This window comes from Artemia sp. Qi Xiang Cuo, chromosome 5 (genome assembly GCF_049724085.1).
Source record: "Artemia sp. Qi Xiang Cuo chromosome 5, ASM4972408v1, whole genome shotgun sequence".
Taxonomy (NCBI): domain Eukaryota; kingdom Metazoa; phylum Arthropoda; class Branchiopoda; order Anostraca; family Artemiidae; genus Artemia; species Artemia sp. Qi Xiang Cuo.
This window is the reverse complement of record NC_142798.1, coordinates 8,426,325-8,446,642: the sequence shown is the minus strand read 5'-3', so window position 1 is coordinate 8,446,642 and position 20,318 is coordinate 8,426,325. Positions and strand designations below refer to the sequence as shown.

Sequence of the window (20,318 nt, the reverse complement as noted above, 5' to 3'; positions counted from 1 at the left end):
GCCCTAGGTATTGTGTCTAACGTCTTGAAGAAGGGAAAAAATCGTAACCTCTGCTCTAGCTCTAGGCCTATAACAGTCTCTAGTACATTAAGCAAAGTGTTAGAGAGACTTCTGTTACCTGAGCTGTTACGAAAGTGTAAAATTGACAATCGACAATTCGGGTTCCGTCGCCACCTCGGTTGTGCATTTGCACATCGCCTTCTTACGCGTATAGTATCGAAAGCTCAGAATCAATCACGGACTCTGTTAATTTGTGCAGTAGATGTGTCCGCGGCGTTCGATTCGGTAATTCATTCAAAGTTAATTTTGAACCTGCTGCACCAAGGTGTGAACCCACATGTAGCGGCCGTCCTATGGCACTGGTATTCGAGTAGCCTTATCCGTGTTAAGTTGAGTAGTGAACTCCTGTCGAAACCGATTAAGCTTCACCGGGGACTGCGTCAAGGGTCGGTTTTAAGCCCTGTACTCTTCAATTCACTAACCTCGTCGGTAACAAAAAAGATTAACGGTGGTTTTAACACTGAATGTATGGATGTGAGCCTACTGTGCTACGCCGACGACATATTACTGGTCAGCACATCGCTTTGTAACCTTCAAGCTAATATCGATCTCCTAAGTCGAGGTTATACTAATATTGGTCTGGTTATTAACCCTGCTAAAACAGAATTTCTTGTATTTGAACCCCCGCGTGCGCCGTCTGAAGTTGCCCGTCGCGAGGCTACCCGTGTTACCGTTGCAGGGCAAGTAGTACTTCCAAGCCGCAAGTTGAAGTACCTAGGTATCACTTATGGAAGCGACCTCAGAAGCTCGCGTGCTCTTTTTGTTGACCAGGTTCTGTCGGGTTTTCGGTCTGGGTATGCTAAACTTGCAGCTCTGAAGTTTAAATTTAATAAGCATATCCTTGCTAGGCTGTATCGTGCCGTCGCTCTTCCCTTTGCTCACTACATCTCACCCGTTTGGCATTGGCTATCGAATTCGGATATGTTGCGAATCCGTTCAGGCCTTTGCAAATATTTAAAGTTTCTGCTTGGTCTGCCACTTTACCTCCGTAACACTGGTCTGCTAGAAAAGTATCATATACCTGATCCTGTTGAGTTCATGCCGAATTTTGAAAAACAAGCTCTCGTGAAACACAGGGCACTATTATTTGATTTCCCAGCGACTTTCTTGCTTGATAGTTGAAGTGTGATTTGTTTGTATTTAGTAGATTATTATGTTCGGTTGATTTGTTTTCGTCTTTATTTTCTCTTTTCTTTTGTTTTGCTCCGCTTCTTCATGCTTCTTTTTTATAAGCGGGTTTGTAATAAATTATTATTATTATTATTTGATTTGTATTACTTTCTAGCATGTTATTATAATTGTACCTTATTCAAACTCAATATACTGTTCAAGAAATTGTAACCTACTTTTGATTAATTAAACCAACTTACATTGAAAGTTGATTATTTTGTAATTAAAAACAAAATATAAATCCTAATGATATTAATAATTTTTTAAACTTCATACACGAATCACTGCTCTTAAGAAATCGGTTTTTTACTGGTTTTAAATTCCAGTAAAAAAAATGATAGAAATCTAATTCGTTTTTATAGTGTAAATGAGTGTAGCATCATATCTTCATTTGAACTTGCTCAAAAGTTTCTAGAATTTTCATTATATTAAAATTTGGCAAGTCTTCACTTTTTTATACTTTTCTAATTCGGTTATCCATTTATAACTTTGATCCTAAGTTGAACACATGAATTTGCCACGATAGATTTCACTTATGAAATATTTGTTTTAGATAAAATTAAACTATAAAACCAAGTCTCCTTCTGGTTGCCGAAATAATCTTTCGAGATGATGTCAGTGCTTCTTTACTTGTTTGCTTTTCTCAGCTTTGCTTGGGCACGTATGTTGATATTTTATTATTTTATTTTGTCTAATATTCAGAATGCATTAACACTGTCACAGAAACATCAGAATTTTATGGTTTTCTTTGTACTCCTGTAACCGTATTCCTAAGTTTTTGTGTGGTTTAACGAAGTGATACATTTTCAGGAAATACCCTCTTTGACCAAAAGCTTGGGATTTTTCAAACAGTTCGTGGTAACGAACTGTAAGTAAGGAGTGACCAGGTCAATGGTAACCGAAACTCTAGAAAACGGGTTTTCGATACCAATAGATACATCAAAAGAATAAAATTTCAATTCTGAATTCAAATATATAACTTTCATCAAGGTTAGTCCTACCCATCAAATGTTACGGGCCTGGGAAAACTTGGCTGGTTTTCGAACAAAGGAAAAAATAACCCCTAAGAGTTATAGAACCTTAATGAAAATCACACCATCATATTCAGCGTATCAGAGAACCCTACTGTAGAGGTTTCAAACTCCTATCTACAAAAATGTGGAATTTTGCATTTTTTGCCATAAGAAAGATCACGGATGCGTGTTTATTTGTTGTTTTTTTTTCTTTTTTTCCAGGGGGGATCGTATTGACCCATTTGTCCTAGAATATCGTGGGAGGACTTATTGGAATGGAAATGAAAAGTTCTAGTGCTCTTTTTAAGTGATCAAAAAAACGGAGGGCAACTAGGCCCCCTCCCACGCTATTTTTTTCCCAAAGTCAGCTGATCAAAATTTTGAGATAGCCATTTTGTTTAGCTTGGTTGAAAATATGATAAATATGTCCTTTAGGATAACTTAATCCCCCGAAGTCCCCGGGGGGAGGGCTGAAAGTTTTGAACTTTGCCCAATGTTAACATATAGTATTGGTTATTAGGAAGTATACAGACGTTTTTCAGGGTATTTTTTCTGGTAGTAGGGGGGTTGGTGGGTCGGGGGTTATGTGGGAAGATCTTTCCATCAAGAAAGTTTTCATGGGGGAAGGGACTTTGCTATGAATGGAGCGCCAGATTTCCCAACATTTTTTACAAAAAAAGATCAGAAATTAAATATAAAAAAACATCTTTTCCAACTGAAAATAAGGAGTCAAACAGTTCGTGGTAACGAACTGTAAGTAAGGAGCGACCCGGCTCAATGGTAACTGAAACTCTAAAAAACGGAATTTTGATACCAATAGATACATCAAAAGAATCAAATTTTAATTTTGATTTCAAATATGCAAGTTTCATCAAGTTTAATCTTACCTATCAAAAGTTACGCACCTGACAAAATTTGGCTGATTTTCGAAAAAAGGGGGAAAGACCCCCAAAAGTTATAGAACCTTGATCAAAATCACATCATCATATTCAACGTATCAGAGAACCGTACTGTAGATGTTTCAAGCTCCTATCTACAAAAATGTGGAATTTTCCATTTTTTGCCAGAAGAAAGATCACGGATGCGTGTTTATTTGTTTGTTTTTGTTTTTTTTTCTCCAGCGGTGATCGTATTGACCCAGTGGTCCTAGAATATCGTGGAAGGGCTCAGTGGAAGGGAAATTAAAAGCTCTAGTGCCCTTTTTAAGTGACAAAAAAATGGAGGGCAACTAGGCCCCCTCCCACGCTCAGTTTTTTCCCAAAGTCACCCGATCAAAATTTTGAGATAGCTATTTGTTCAGCATGGTCGAAAATATTATAACTATGACTTTTAGGATGACTTAATCCCTCGAAGCCCTCAGGGGGAGGGCAGAAAGTTATGAACTTTACCCAATGTTAACATATAGTATTGGTTATTGCGAAGCATTCAGACGTTTTCAGGGGGAATTTTTTCTGGTAGTGGGGGGTGGGGTGGGTCGGGAATTATATGGGAGGAACTTATCATGAAGGAAGTGGTCAGGGGGGACGAGACATTGCTATGAAGGGGGTGCCAGTTTTCCAATCATTATTTTAAAAAAATCAGAAATTAAATATAAAAAACAAGTTTTTCAACTGAAAGTAAGGAGCAACATCAAAACTTAAAACGAACAAAAAAATATTAGCTATATGATTGGGTTCACCTTCTAGTCAATGCCTTGCTCTTTAAGCCAAATATTTTTTAATGCTTTCATAAGAGCTATTTATTCTAATTAACGGCCTTTGTGATTATGAGGTCATTTTTAGAGGATTGGAACAAAATTCAAACTTTAGCTTAAAGAGCAAGGTATTGACTAGGGGGCAAACCTCCTAATATACGTATTAAAAATATATGAATATAGAAGTTCGTTACGTAAGTTAATTCATAAGTTACGTATATTTAATTTTCATCAAGATTAGTGCTACCCATCAAAAGTTACGCGCCTGAGAAAATTTGGCCGATTTTCGGAAAAAGGGGGAAAGACCCCTAAAAGTCATAGAACCTTAATGAAAATCACACCAAAATATTCAGCGTATCAGAGAACCCTACTGTAGAGGTTTCAAGCTCCTATCTACAAAAATGTAAAATTTTGCATTTTTTGCCAGAAGAAAGATCACGGATGCGTGTTTATTTGTTTTTTTTTTGTTGTTTTTTTTCCAGGGGTGATAGTATCGACCCAGTGGTCCTAGAATATCTTGGGAGGGCTCATTGGAACGAAAATTAAAAGTTCTAGTGCCCTTTTTAAGTGACCAAAAAATGGAGGGCAACTAAGCTCCCTCCCACGCTTATTTATTTCCCAAAGTCACCCGATCAAAATTTTGAGATAGCCATTTTGTTCAGCATGGTCAAAAATATGATAAATATTTCTTTTAGGATGAATTAAGCCCCCGACGTCCCCAGGGGGGGGCTAAAAGTTATGAACTTTACCCATTGGTAACAAATACAATTGTTTATTGGGAAGTATACAGAAGTGTTCAGTAGGTTTTTTTTGTGGGAGTGGGGGGAGAGGTCGGGGGTTATGTTGGAGGATCTTTCCATGAAGGAAGTTTTCATGGGGGAAGGGAACTTGCCATGAAGGGGGCGCCGGACTTGCCAGCATTATTTATTGGTTATTGGGAAGTATAGAGACATTTTCAGGAAGGATTTTTCTGGAGGGGGGGGGGCTAGAGGAGGGGGTTACTCTGGAGAATCTTTCCGTGGAGGATATTTCTTTGGGGTAAGGGACATTTCAATGAAAGGGGCGCCGGATTTCTAAGCATTATTTAAAAAAATGATCAGAAATTAAGTATAAAAAAACAAGTTTTTTCAACTGAAAGTAAGAAGCATCATTAGAACTTAAAACGAACAGAAATTATAATGTATGTGAGGGGGTTCTCCCCCAAGTCAATGCCTCGCTCTTTATGCTACATTTTTTTTTTTTAGTGCTTTCAAAAGAGCTATTTATTCTAATTAAACGGCCTTTGTGATTCAGGGGTGTGTGAATCATTTTTTTTAACTTTTAACGTAAAGAGCGTGGTATTGACTAAGGGGAGAACCCCCTCATATACGTAATAGCATATACGTAATAAAAAAAAACAATAAAAAAAAACAAGCGATACGGCTCAATAGCAATCGAAACTTTTTAAAACGGAATTTTGATGTCAATAAATGTATCAAAACAATGTGTTTATAATGCTGATTCTAAATATATAAATTTTATTAAGTTTAGTATTACTCATCAAAGGCTACGAGCCTGAGAAAATTTACCCGATTTTTTAAACATGGGGGAAACATCCCCTACAAGTAAAAGAATTTTAATGAAAATCACACCGTCAGATTGAGTGTATCAGTAAACCCTATTACATAGGTTTCAAGCTCATATCTGCAAAAATCTGCAACTTTGTATTTTTTGCCAGAAGAAAAATATACGAATATATAAGTTAGTTACGTAAGTTAATTTGTAAAGACATCCATTTAGCAAAAGAAAAGTAAAATTTTTATGAAAATTTTGTTTACTTATTCAATGACAGTTAGCCAAAATAAAAGCTGCATTAACTAAAAAACGATCAGAAATTAAATAAAAAAAGCAAGTTTTTTAACCTGAAAGTAAGGAGCGACATTAAAACTTAAAACGAACAGAAATTACTCCGTATATGAAAGCGGCTATCCCCTCCTCAACGCCGCGCTCTTTAAGCTAAAGTTTGACTCTGTCTCACAACATTTTTTAAACAATGTAAAAACATAGCGTAAAGAGCGCGGCGTTGTGGAGAGGACAGTCCCTTTCATATAAGTAATAATTTATTTTCGTTTTAAGTTTTAATGTCGCTCCTTACTTTCAGTTAAAAAAACTTGTTTTTTTATTTAATAACATCAAAACTTAAAACGAACAGAAAATATTACGTGCATGATTGGGTTCATCCCCTAGTCAATACCTTGCTCTTTAAGCCAAAGATTCTTTAGTAATTTCATAAGAGCTATTTATTCTAAATAACGGCCTTTGTGATTAAGGGGTCATTTTTAAAAAATTGGAACAAAATTCAAAATTTAGCTTAAAGAGGAAGGTATTGACTAGGGGTGAGGCTCCTAATATATTTATTAAAAATATATGAATATAGAAGTTCGTTACGTAAGTTAATTCGTAAGTTATGTATATTTATTACTAATAAAAATTGTCGTAAATAAAATTAAAAAAAGTTTCAAGAAAGCCATTAAACCAAATAAAAGTAAAATTAATATGTAAGTTTTGTTTTAATTATTCATTTACGATGAGCCAAAATCAAAATCTGCATTAATTCATAAACTTTCAAAATTAAATAAAAAAACAAATTTTTTTAACTGAACGTAAGGAACGACGTTAAAACTTAAAACGAACAGAAATTATTCCGTATATGAAAGGGGCTGTCTCATCCTAAATGCCTCGCCCTTTACGCTAAAGTTTTACTTTCTCACAACTCTTATTTTCTTAAACAATAAAAAACTTTAGCGTAAAGAGCGAGGCGTTGAGGAGGGGACAGCCCCTTTCATATATGGAATAATTTCTGTTGGTTTTAAGTTCTAATGACGCTCCTTACTTTCAGTTTAATTTTTTTTTTTTTTAATTTAATTTATGATCGTTTTTTAGTTAATGCAGCTCTTATTTGCATATCTTTATTGCAACGAAATTTGCATATTAATTTTACTTTTATTTGGTTAAATGGCTTTCTCGAAACTTGTTGAATTTTATTTACGAACGTTTTTAATTTAATAAAACGAACGTTTTTTTTAATGCCTCCTCCTTTTTAATAAAACGAACGTTTTTTTTAATGCCTCCTCCTTAGCTCCTCACTCTTTACGCTAAAGTTTGAAGTTTGTCCCAATTCTTTAAGAATAACTCCTTAAACACAAGGATCTTTTAATTGGAACAATAAGAAGTTTTTTTTCAAAAGAACTGAAAAACTTTAGAGTAAAGAGCGAGGTGCTGAGGAGGGGGCTGCCCCCTTCATATGCGTAATAATTTCTGTTCTTTTTAAGTTTTAATATTGCTCCTTACTTTCAGTTGAAAAGACTCGTTTTTTATTTAGTTTCTGAATGTTTTTCAACTAATGCAGTTTCAAATTTGGCTAACTCCACACGAAGCCTTTTAATTTTTTAATCCTTTTAGTACTGTCACTAATTTCTCATCATAAAATGAATCTTCCTTCACATCCAAAGTGTAACAAATGTAGCAGAGACCTCATACCATCTCAAAATATCGACACAGCTTCAATTTCTTATACCCATCTTACCCTTATAATGTCGTTGTCAGAGACCCCGAAACTGTCAGATCTCGTTTTATCGGATTGAAGTTTTCTCTGAGCACTATTTTATAAGCCTTATAAGTGACTTTGTTTTTCTATTTTGAAAAAAAAAACTTTTCTTTTTCACTAGATGGACGAATCAGACTTAATTCATTATATAATCTGTTGACGTTTAAGAATAGCAATTTACATCTTCATTATCTCCTCTTAAAGCGCAACAATAGGTTTAATTTTTTTAAGTAATTGCTGACAGTTCTTTTTTGGCCTCATCGACGATTTCCTCATTCATTTGTAATACCTTTTTATTGACCTCCGAAAGGTATTTGAAAGCAATATATTTCACCTATAATTATCTGAGCTGAATTTGGCTAGATTTTGCTAAAAACCTCTGTAATGATATAATTAGTGCCGATATATAAGAGTCTTGCTAGAAGATCTTGGTTCCTATATATCTTAGAACGAACATCTAAACTAGAACTAACATTACTGAGTTTAGTAGGTCTCAATAAATTAACAACTAGGATATTCTGCCGGCGATACCTCACAAAAGTCTTCATGCGACCTTTCTCTTTCTCTCCTATCTGCTCACTAGGTTCCCTTTCCTTCCTGGTTGCTTCTCAACTGGCTTTACTAACCATTTCTTCTGCTTCTCCATTTTTACTAATTTCATCATTCTTGGCCTTTATCTTTTCATATAATCTCGGGGGTTCTCTCTCAAGGGCCTCTATATCAGCGTTTCTTTCTCTTTTTCTACTTTTTAAGCTGGCAAATTAGGCCCTACTACTACTACTACTAACAACTCATCGCAGCACCAAGCCGCCTGAGGCAAACACAGCTACGCACGCTCCTCCTCCACCCCAATATATTCAAAGCCTCCCTTTTTACACCCGTCCACGAAGTTCCCATTTCCTTTAAATCTTTCTTTATGACGTCCTCCCACCCCAGACGGGGACGACCTGCTTTCCGTTTAGCCCTAGATGGTTGGCCGAAAAGAACAATCTTCGGCAATCTTCGCGCCTGGGAAAACTTGGCTGGTTTTCGAACAAAGGAAAAAATAACCCCTAAGAGTTATAGAACCTTAATGAAAATCACACCATCATATTCAGCGTATCAGAGAACCCTACTGTAGAGGTTTCAAACTCCTATCTACAAAAATGTGGAATTTTGCATTTTTTGCCATAAGAAAGATCACGGATGCGTGTTTATTTGTTGTTTTTTTTTCTTTTTTTCCAGGGGGGATCGTATTGACCCATTTGTCCTAGAATATCGTGGGAGGACTTATTGGAATGGAAATGAAAAGTTCTAGTGCTCTTTTTAAGTGATCAAAAAAACGGAGGGCCACTAGGCCCCCTCCCACGCTATTTTTTTCCCAAAGTCACCTGATCAAAATTTTGAGATAGCCATTTTGTTAAGCATGGTTGAAAATATGATAACTATGTCCTTTAGGATGACTTAATCCCCCGAAGTCCCCGGGGGGAGGGCTGAAAGTTATGAACTTTGCCCAATGTTAACATATAGTATTGGTTATTAGGAAGTATACAGACGTTTTTCAGGGTATTTTTTCTGGTAGTAGGGGGGTGGGTGGGTCGGGGGTTATGTGGGAAGATCTTTCCATCAAGAAAGTTTTCATGGGGGAAGGGACTTTGCTATGAATGGAGCGCCAGATTTCCCAACATTTTTTAGAAAAAAAGATCAGAAATTAAATATAAAAAAACAATCCGTATTCTGAACGATGATGGGTCACTCGTGAGTGCAAATGACGTCAACAATTACTTTACTGACATTTGTACATCCTTTCCTGCCCCAACTAACACTGAAATACAGAATCTACTGTTAATATGCCCCAACGAAGGTGAAATAGAAATAGTTGAGTATCAAGTTTTCAAAGAGCTGAACAAGTTGTGTCCATCCAGTAGCTCTTTTCCTGAAGAGCTGCCTATAAGGTTAATACGAGAGTTCTCTCTTTTCCTCGCCAAGCCACTTGGACACATCATCAGCGAATGTTTCGCCCAGTTAACTTTCCCGTCGTGCTGGAAACGCGCATTTGTGCGTGTTATACCGAAGACTAAAACACCCAAATCTTGCGACGAGTTACGACCGATATCAATCACATCTACCTTTGCAAAAGTCACCTAGTCATTCATCCTGCGTGAATTGCTCAAGCAAACGCGGGAAAACATAGACCGTTACCAGTATGGCGGCCTCAAAGGTTGCAATACCTCGATATACCTCGTGCGCCTAGTTGACATTATCTTTAAGTGGCTTGACAAGGGCAGTACCTTCATCGACCTAGCTCTCGCCGATTTCAGGAAGGCATTTGACCTGATTTGTCATCTTACGGCAGCAAAAAATATGCGAGCAATAGGCGCACAGAAGCGGTCTCTTGCATTAGTGATGAGCTTCCTTCAGGACAGAACGCAGTGTGTATTTCCATTGTTTGAAGGTGACTTAATCTCATACTGGTCTAAACTTACCTGTGGAGCCCCTCAGGGTACAAGACTTGCTGGTTTCATATTTATCTCCCTCATCAACTTCCTCCTTCAGAATTTCGAAGAGCGACTCAAATTCGTCGACAATTTATCATTTGTCCTCAAATACCTCGTGAGAGAAGGTGTAATTGAACGTCAGTTCAGCGAGACCCTTCTGGCATCCTTCTCTGAGGACTGTGAACGTTACAAGTTGACACTGAATGCAGATAAATCAACGATCCTCAGGTTTTGCCCCCTTAAAACGTGATCTGGAATTCCCGCAAGTCCCTTTCCCTATTGTTCCATCCGCAAAAATCCTCTGAGTCACATTATCGATGGACTGCACATTCACCGAACACGTGGAGAAGGTTATTAAGGCTGGCAATGCATCACTTCAGACCCTAGTCCTGATGTGCAGGTTTGGCTGCGACACTTAAACCCAAAAAAATGCCTATATTACGTATGTGAGACCTCTATTCAAATACGCCATTGCTGTCTGGGGACCTTTTGTCCAGAGCACCCACTACCTTTGCGATGACCTTGAATCTTTGCAGAAACGAGCAGTTAACATAATCGTTGGTAACAGAAGTGACGACTACAACAAACTCTTACAAGAACTGAACCTTGAATCCCTCAGCGACAGACGATTATCACTGATCATGTCCCTCGGCAAGTCACTGCTATCTTCGCCCCATCACAGACTGATCCTCCCACCCGATGCTCCTGTTAACCAAAGAACCAGATCCCAGTCGAAGCTACAACCCCCGGTCTGCAGGACCAACCGCTACAAAAACACATTTGTCCCCTGTTTTGTATAAGCATACAACAAGACTTATTGTTTTTTGTATTCACGTGTTAGTGTTCTTATAGTGTCATTTGTATTTTTTTTTCTTTTTTTTTCCATATTGTTGTAAAGACGACATAAATTAGCCATGGCTACGCTGTTCGTTCTTAATAAACCTATGTCTATGTCTATGTCTATGTCTAAGTAAGGAGCGACCCGGCTCAATGGTAACTGAAACTCTAAAAAACGGAATTTTGATACCAATAGATACATCAAAAGAATCAAATTTTAATTTTGATTTCAAATATGCAAGTTTCATCAAGTTTAATCTTACCTATCAAAAGTTACGCGCCTGAGAAAATTTGGCTGATTTTCGAAAAAAGGGGGAAAGACCCCCCAAAAGTTATAGAACCTTGATCAAAATCACATCATCATATTCAACGTATCAGAGAACCGTACTGTAGATGTTTCAAGCTCCTATCTACAAAAATGTGGAATTTTCCATTTTTTGCCAGAAGAAAGATCACGGATGCGTGTTTATTTGTTTGTTTTTGTTTTTTTTTTTTATCCAGCGGTGATCGTATTGACCCAGTGGTCCTAGAATATCGTGGAAGGGCTCAGTGGAAGGGAAATTAAAAGTTCTAGTGCCCTTTTTAAGTGACAAAAAAATGGAGGGCAACTAGGCCCCCTCCCACGCTCAGTTTTTTCCCAAAGTCAACCGATCAAAATTTTGAGATACCCATTTTGTTCAGCATGGTCGAAAATATTATAACTATGACTTTTAGGATGACTTAATCCCTCGAAGCCCTCAGGGGGAGGGCAGAAAGTTATGAACTTTACCCAATGTTAACATATAGTATTGGTTATTGCGAAGCATTCAGACGTTTTCAGGGGGAATTTTTTCTGGTAGTGGGGGGTGGGGTGGGTCGGGAATTATATGGGAGGATCTTATCATGAAGGAAGTTCTCAGGGGGGAAGGGATATTGCTATGAAGGGGGCGCCGGATTTCCCATCATTATTTTAAAAAAATCAGAAATTAAATATAAAAAAACAAGTTTTTCAACTGAAAGTAAGGAGTAACATCAAAACTTAAAACGAACAAAAAAACATTAGCTATATGATTGGGTTCACCTTCTAGTCAATGCCTCGCTCTTTAAGCCAAAGATTTTTTAGTGCTTTCATAAGAGCTATTTATTCTAATTAACGGCCTTTGTGATTAAGGGGTAATTTTTAAAGAATTGAAGCAAAATTCAAACTTTATCTTAAAGAACGAAGTGTTGATAATGGGGAAAAACCCCTAATAAATATATAAAATTATATGAGTATAGAAGTTCATTATGTAAGTTAATTCATAAGTTACGTATATTTATTACTAATAAAAACGTTCGTAAATAAAATTCAACAAGTTTCGAGAAAGCCATTTAACCAAATAAAAGTAAAATTAATATGCAAATTTCGTTGCAATAAAAATATGCAAATAAGAGCTGCATTAACTAAAAAACGATCAGAAGTTAAATAAAAAAAAAAAATTTTTAACTGAAAGTAAGGAGCGACATTAGAACTTAAAACGAACATAAATTATTCCGTATATGAAAGGGGCTGTCCCCTCCTCAACGCCTCGCGCTTTACGCTAAAGTTTGACTCTGTCTCACAACTTTATTTTTTTAAACAATGAAAAACTTTAGCGTAAAGATACATCAAAAGAATCCGATTTCAATGCTGATTTCAAATATTTTTAATTTTCATCAAGATTAGTGCTACCCATCAAAAGTTACGCGCCTGAGAAAATTTGGCCGATTTTCGGAAAAAGGGGGAAAGACCCCTAAAAGTCATAGAACCTTAATGAAAATCACACCAAAATATTCAGCGTATCAGAGAACCCTACTGTAGAGGTTTCAGGCTCCTATCTACAAAAATGTGGAATTTTGCATTTTTTGCCAGAAGAAAGATCACGGATGAGTGTTTATTTGTTTGTTTTTTTTTTTTTTCCAGGGGTGATCGTATCGACCCAGTGGTCCTAGAATATCTTAGGAGGGCTCATTGGAACGAAAATTAAAAGTTCTAGTGCCCTTTTTAAGTGACCAAAAAATGGAGGGCAACTAAGCTCCCTCCCACGCTTATTTATTTCCCAAAGTCAACCGATCAAAATTTTGAGATAGCCATTTTGTTCAGCATGGTCAAAAATATGATACATATTTCTTTTAGGATGAATTAAGCCCCCGACGTCCCCAGGGGGGGCTAAAAGTTATGAACTTTACCCATTGTTAACATATACAATTGTTTATTGGGACGTAGACCGAAGTTTTCAGGAGGTTTTTTTTGTGGGAGTGGGGGGATGGGTCGGGGGTTATGTTGGAGGATCTTTCCATGAAGGAAGTTTTCATGGGGGAAGGGAAATTGCCATGAAGGGGGCGCCGGACTTGCCAGCATTATTTATTGGTTATTGGGAAGTATAGAGACATTTTCAGGAAGGATTTTTCTGGAGGGGGGGGGCTAGAGGAGGGGGTTAATCTGGAGAATCTTTCCGTGGAGGATATTTCTTTGGGGTAAGGGACATTTCAATGAAAGGGGCGCCGGATTTCTAAGCATTATTTAAAAAAATGATCAGAAATTAAGTATAAAAAAACAAGTTTTTTCAACTGAAAGTAAGAAGCATCATTAGAACTTAAAACGAACAGAAATTATAATGTATGTGAGGGGGTTCTCCCCCAAGTCAATGCCTCGCTCTTTATGCTACATTTTTTTTTTTTAGTGCTTTCAAAAGTGCTATTTATTCTAATTAAACGGCCTTTGTGATTCAGGGGTGTGTGAATCATTTTTTTTAACTTTTAACGTAAAGAGCGTGGTATTGACTAAGGGGAGAACCCCCTCATATACGTAATAGCATATACGTAATAAAAAAAAACAATAAAAAAAAACAAGCGATACGGCTCAATAGCAATCGAAACTTTTTAAAACGGAATTTTGATGTCAATAAATGTATCAAAACAATGTGTTTATAATGCTGATTCTAAATATATAAATTTTATTAAGTTTAGTACTACTCATCAAAGGCTACGAGCCTGAGAAAATTTACCCGATTTTTTAAACATGGGGGAAACATCCCCTACAAGTAAAAGAATTTTAATGAAAATCACACCGTCAGATTGAGTGTATCAGTAAACCCTATTACATAGGTTTCAAGCTCATATCTGCAAAAATCTGCAACTTTGTATTTTTTGCCAGAATAAAAATATACGAATATAGAATTTAGTTACGTAAGTTAATTTGTAAAGACATCCATTTAGCAAAAGAAAAGTAAAATTTTTATGCAAATTTTGTTTACTTATTCAATGACAGTTAGCCAAAATAAAAGCTGCATTAACTAAAAAACGATCAGAAATTAAATAAAAAAAGCAAGTTTTTTAACCTGAAAGTAAGGAGCGACATTAAAACTTAAAACGAACAGAAATTACTCCGTATATGAAAGCGGCTATCCCCTCCTCAACGCCTCGCTCTTTACGCTAAAGTTTGACTCTGTCTCACAACTTTTTTTAAACAATGTAAAACCTTATCGTAAAGAGCGAGGCGTTGAGGAGAGGACAGTCCCGTTCATATACGGAATAATTTCTGTTCGTTTTAAGTTTTAATGTCGCTCCTTACTTTCAGTTAAAAAAACTTGTTTTTTTATTTAATAACATCAAAACTTAAAACGAACAGAAAATATTACGTGCATGATTGGGTTCATCCCCTAGTCAATACCTTGCTCTTTAAGCCAAAGATTCTTTAGTAATTTCATAAGAGCTATTTATTCTAAATAACGGCCTTTGTGATTAAGGGGTCATTTTTAAAAAATTGGAACAAAATTCAAAATTTAGCTTAAAGAGGAAGGTATTGACTAGGGGGTGAGGCTCCTAATATATTTATTAAAAATATATGAATATAGAAGTTCGTTACGTAAGTTAATTCGTAAGTTATGTATATTTATTACTAATAAAAATTGTCGTAAATAAACTTAAAAAAAGTTTCAAGAAAGCCATTAAACCAAATAAAAGTAAAATTAATATGTAAGTTTTGTTTTAATTATTCATTTACGATGAGCCAAAATCAAAATCTGCATTAATTCATAAACTTTCAAAATTAAATAAAAAAACAAGTTTTTTTAACTGAACGTAAGGAACGACGTTAAAACTTAAAACGAACAGAAATTATTCCGTATATGAAAGGGGCTGTCTCATCCTAAATGCCTCGCCCTTTACGCTAAAGTTTTACTTTCTCACAACTCTTATTTTCTTAAACAATAAAAAACTTTAGCGTAAAGAGCGAGGCGTTGAGGAGGGGACAGCCCCTTTCATATATGGAATAATTTCTGTTGGTTTTAAGTTCTAATGACGCTCCTTACTTTCAGTTTAATTTTTTTTTTTTTTAATTTAATTTCTGATCGTTTTTTAGTTAATGCAGCTCTTATTTGCATATCTTTATTGCAACGAAATTTGCATATTAATTTTACTTTTATTTGGTTAAATGGCTTTCTCGAAACTTGTTGAATTTTATTTACGAACGTTTTTAATTTAATAAAACGAACATTTTTTTTAATGCCTCCTCCTTTTTAATAAAACGAACGTTTTTTTTAATGCCTCCTCCTTAGCTCCTCACTCTTTACGCTAAAGTTTGAAGTTTGTCCCAATTCTTTAAGAATAACTCCTTAAACACAAGGATCTTTTAATTGGAACAATAAGAAGTTTTTTTTCAAAAGAACTGAAAAACTTTAGAGTAAAGAGCGAGGTGCTGAGGAGGGGGCTGCCCCCTTCATATGCGTAATAATTTCTGTTCTTTTTAAGTTTTAATATTGCTCCTTACTTTCAGTTGAAAAGACTCGTTTTTTATTTAGTTTCTGAATGTTTTTCAACTAATGCAGTTTCAAATTTGGCTAACTCCACACGAAGCCTTTTAATTTTTTAATCCTTTTAGTACTGTCACTAATTTCTCATCATAAAATGAATCTTCCTTCACATCCAAAGTGTAACAAATGTAGCAGAGACCTCATACCATCTCAAAATATCGACACAGCTTCAATTTCTTATACCCATCTTACCCTTATAATGTCGTTGTCAGAGACCCCGAAACTGTCAGATCTCGTTTTATCGGATTGAAGTTTTCTCTGAGCACTATTTTATAAGCCTTATAAGTGACTTTGTTTTTCTATTTTGAAAAAAAAAACTTTTCTTTTTCACTAGATGGACGAATCAGACTTAATTCATTATATAATCTGTTGACGTTTAAGAATAGCAATTTACATCTTCATTATCTCCTCTTAAAGCGCAACAATAGGTTTAATTTTTTTAAGTAATTGCTGACAGTTCTTTTTTGGCCTCATCGACGATTTCCTCATTCATTTGTAATACCTTTTTATTGACCTCCGAAAGGTATTTGAAAGCAATATATTTCACCTATAATTATCTGAGCTGAATTTGGCTAGATTTTGCTAAAAACCTCTGTAATGATATAATTAGTGCCGATATATAAGAGTCTTGCTAGAAGATCTTGGTTCCTATATATCTTAGAACGAACATCTAAACTAGAACTAACATTACTGAGTTTAGTAGGTCTCAATAAATTAACAACTAGGATATTCTGCCGGCGATACCTCACAAAAGTCTTCATGCGACCTTTCTCTTTCTCTCCTATCTGCTCACTAGGTTCCCTTTCCTTCCTGGTTGCTTCTCAACTGGCTTTACTAACCATTTCTTCTGCTTCTCCATTTTTACTAATTTCATCATTCTTGGCCTTTATCTTTTCATATAATCTCGGGGGTTCTCTCTCAAGGGCCTCTATATCAGCGTTTCTTTCTCTTTTTCTACTTTTTAAGCTGGCAAATTAGGCCCTACTACTACTACTACTAACAACTCATCGCAGCACCAAGCCGCCTGAGGCCAACACAGCTACGCAGGCTCCTCCTCCACCCCAATCTATTCAAAGCCTACCTTTTTACACCCGCCAACGAAGTTCCCACTTCCTTTAAATCTTTCTTTATGACGTCCTCCCACCCCAGACGGGGACGACCTGCTTTCCGTTTAGCCCTAGATGGTTGGCCGAAAAGAACAATCTTCGGCAATCTGTCATCCTTCATCCGCACAAGATGCCCTAACCACCTCAACCTTTCTTTCATTATAGCCCTGGAGAGCGGTATTGAATCACATGTTTCGTATATCCTATTGTTTGAAATACGGTCAGTCAGCCGGGTACTCAGAAAAATCTTGAAGCAATTTTTCTGGAAAAAATCTAGCAAATCTTCATCCGCTTTTCGGAGCGTCCATGCTTCAGGGCCATATTTGACCACTGTCATCACTGTAGCTTCTAATATTCTAATCTTGGTTTGCAGACTTATCTTCCTATTCTTCCAGACTTTTTTTTAACTGTGAAAAAACACCCTGAGCCTTGGCTATTCTATTTTGAACATCTTCACTGCTCCCACCATCTTTACTAATAATACTACCAAGGTAAGTGAAGCTGCCCACCTGATCAATCTTTTCATTACCCAACGTCACCTTTTCATCTTCACTTATTCCTAGCCTTAGTGACTTAGTCTTCCTAACATTAATTTTCAAACCAATACTAGCACCCTGAACTCGCAAAACCTCTAAAACTTCATTCATTTTGCTCACACTTTCATCTAGGATGCTTAAATCATCAGCATAGTCCAAGTCCATGAGACTTTTTTTTCCCCATTTGATTCCGTGGTCTCCCATTGCCTTTCCTGTGCACCTTAAGACAGAGTCGACCAAAATAATCCATATAAAGGGGGATAGAACACAACCCTGCTTAAGTCCTGATTTAATATAAAACCAGCTGCTAATCTCATTTCCTACATTAACCGCAGCAGTTTTATTCTCATATTCCCCTAATCACTATAATGTATTTGTTTGGTATACCATACAAGGATAAGACCTTTGCTAAAGCTCTTCTATCAACAGAATCGAACGCTTGCTTATAATCTATAAAACTAAGGACCAAAGGGGTTTGAAAACTTAGGCACTTCTCAATTATTAACCTAAGAATGAAAATTTGGTCAGCAAATCCTCTGCTTTTTTCTACTAAAACCGCAGTGTTCTTATCTTAAAACTTTGTCTACAGCATCTCTCAGTCTAAAGAGTAACATATTACTAAGTAATTTGCTACCAACAGAGACCAGACTAATACCTCGCTAATTACTACACTCACTTTTATCACCTTTCTCATAAAGTGGCTTAATTAAGGTTTTCCTAAAATCGTTAGGTACTTCCCCTTTTTCAAAAATCATATTCATAATCTTCAATAATTTTTTTCTAACCTCAGAGCCACCATATTTAAGAAACTCATTTACTACCCTATCAGCACCTGGAGCCTTATTATTCTTTAATCCTTTTAGTACTGTTTCTAATTCCTCCTCACAAAACAAATCTTCCTTCACATCCAAGGTATCACAAACTTTTTCATTTTCCTCTATATTTTTTCCTGCAACTCTATCTCGGTTAAGCAAATTCTTAAAATGTTCGGCCCATCTCGCTTTAGCTTTTTCCTTATCGCTAATTGCCACCCCATTCCTATCTTTAACTGGGACAAGTCCGGATTGACTACTACCTCTCAATTTGTTAACGTGCCAGTACAATATTTTACTATTATGCCGTCTAGCTGCATCTTCTAAATCCTCGGCAATTTTATCCATGGCCTCCACTTCACACCTCCTTAGTTCATATTTCAATGCTTTCTCCACTTTCCTTACATTTCTTTTGTTTTCATGTGATCTATCACTCAGCTAATTCTTGTACAAGTCCTTTCTCATTTCTATTAAACTTAAAGCTTTTTCACTAATATTCTTAGCTGCAGTTCTCGCTTTCTTCCCTAATACACCTTCAGCAACTTCAAAAATTATTTTTCTAAAATTATTCCAACCATCTTCCACATTATCAAATTTTAAACTCTCAAGTTTAGTATTCAACTGTTCCTGTAAAGTTTCTCTCAAATTCTCATCCTGGAGTCTACTAACATCATAACTTCCCGGGAGGTAATTACTGTTCCGATATTTCAGCTTTAAATTAAGCCTTGACACTACTAGATGGTGATCTATACTTTTAACATCAATAACAGTACTCTTGTATGCCCTAGTATCTTGTATTGATCCTGCCAGTCTTCGGTTTACAATAACATAATCAATAAGGTTTGCACTCTTACCATCACGTGAATACCATGTTAGCTTATGAGCCATTTTATGACCAAACACCGTATTGGTTATAACTAGATTGTTATGTCTACAAAATTGCAAAAGTCAGTATCCATTACTGTTTTCTTTTCCTACACCAAATTTACCTAAGCTGGGATACTATCTATCCTTATTTCTACCAACCTGGGCTTTAAAATCTCCCAGCAATAACATCATATTTCTACCTGGGACCTTGTCTATTTGCTCCTGTAACTGTAAGTAAAATTCATCTGAGTCACTAGTATCTCCATCAGTCGGTTCTACTAGGGCGTATACTACTATAACTGATACCTTGAACTTTCTAGTCATAAAATGAGCAATTAGTATTCTATTATTAATACCTTCCCAGCCTAAACAAGACTTAGCAGCTTCCTTATTCATCATGAGCCCTACTTCCTGCCTGAGTAAACAAATTCTATATCACCTTATTTCATGTTTCCTACCCCTGGGATATGAGTTTATGAAACTCCTAATAAGTCCAGTTCGAATCGTCTAAATTCGTCAGTCAAAATGTCGATATTATGGTTATTTTTTAATGTGGTAACATTCCAAGTTCCAATTTTCATGTTCTTTAAATCATTGAAATTTGTTTCGCCTAGGAAAAGCAATGATCCCGGATACCAGTGCAGGACGGGGATCACATATCTTAGCAAGTCTACACCAAAGTGCTTAAGCCGGCTTAGAACCGGACAGCAAGAAGTCCCTGGGACCTCCATGAATGGAGGCTTTGTGCAATCCTGGGCCCATCTTGGTCACAACATGGTTTTCAGCGCTTGGCGATGCTCTTCTATCAACAAGAGTCGAAATCCTGCACAGACAATCTCAAGCCTATTACCTCTGACTCATTATATATTCATGCCTACAAATTTTATGCTACTACGGGGAGGCAACCCGTAATAGATAAATTAGCTAGGAAGAGGTTTTTCAGACCAAAGACGCCTATCAAAACATACCAAACCCAGAAAATTGTCCATTAGTCCGAATCCCGTGCGAATGCTGTGTCGTTTACTAGGCTATAATTTCCTCGAGGGGCGCCACTCCTCAAGTGGGAATAGAGTTGACTGCAAGGTCCCCAGTCTTGCAGGTACCCCGAAAAGGTCGAGGCAGCCCTTTGCAGATGCCGTTGTCCATAGATCTGGATCTTCCGCCCTGCCACATTTGTACTCCTATAGAGGATCCTCCCGTAATGGTGTTCTGCATCACCATGCAATTTAACCCATTGCTGGGAGAAGGTTTGCAACTCAAAGAACTTGTTGATAAACCAGTGGACCCTTTTGAGTGTACATTTGAGGGGCCTTCTTCCTCCTCCACCTGTATTTATGACCCCGGGCAAGT

General features: G+C 36.6%; 1 protein-coding gene across 1 annotated transcript in view; it reads left to right on the top strand.

The window, feature by feature from the left end:
* The first annotated feature begins 1,855 nt into the window (after nt 1–1,855).
* Nucleotides 1,856–20,318, top strand: part of LOC148951776 (C-type lectin domain-containing protein 38-like) — a 94,515-nt gene continuing 76,052 nt past the window's right edge. The window contains exon 1 of the mRNA XM_089088711.1: nt 1,856–1,891. The gene's annotated coding sequence lies outside the window, so the exon portion shown is untranslated. The remainder of the gene's footprint in view (nt 1,892–20,318) is intronic.